This window comes from Bison bison, unplaced genomic scaffold (assembly GCF_000754665.1).
Source record: "Bison bison bison isolate TAMUID 2011002044 unplaced genomic scaffold, Bison_UMD1.0 scf7180017862275, whole genome shotgun sequence".
In the NCBI taxonomy this organism is placed as follows: Eukaryota; Metazoa; Chordata; class Mammalia; order Artiodactyla; family Bovidae; genus Bison; species Bison bison.
Genome location: NW_011492847.1, coordinates 716,087 through 716,520, shown reverse-complemented (window position 1 = coordinate 716,520; position 434 = coordinate 716,087). Strand labels below are relative to the sequence as shown.

The 434-nt window shown below is 42.2% G+C and overlaps 1 protein-coding gene across 2 annotated transcripts in view; it reads right to left on the bottom strand.

Annotated features, from left to right (window-relative positions):
* Positions 1–434, bottom strand: part of HMGCS1 (3-hydroxy-3-methylglutaryl-CoA synthase 1 (soluble)) — a 24,222-nt gene that overhangs the window by 18,211 nt on the left and 5,577 nt on the right. The window lies entirely within an intron of this gene.

The following is a 434-nucleotide window of genomic DNA, read 5'->3' as shown; positions in this document are numbered from 1 at the left end:
CAAAGCCTTTGACTGTGTGGATCACAATCAACTGTGGAAAATTCTGAAAGAGATAGGAATACCAGACCACCTGACCTGCCTCTTGAGAAACCTATATGCAGGTCAGGAAGCAACAGGTAGAACTGGACATGGAACAACAGACTGGTTCCAAATAGGAAAAGGAGTATGTCAAGGCTGTATATTGTCACCCTGCTTATTTAACTTATATGCAGAAGACATCATGAGAAACGCTGGGCTGGAAGAAGCACAAGCTGGAATCAAGATTGCCAGGAGAAATATCAATAACCTCAGATATGCAGAAGACACCACCTTTATGGCAGAAAGTGAAGAGGAACTAAAAAGCCTCTTGATGAAAGTGAAAGTGGAGAGTGAAAAAGTTGGCTTAAAGCTCAACATTCAGAAAACGAAGATCATGCCATCTGGTCCCATCACTT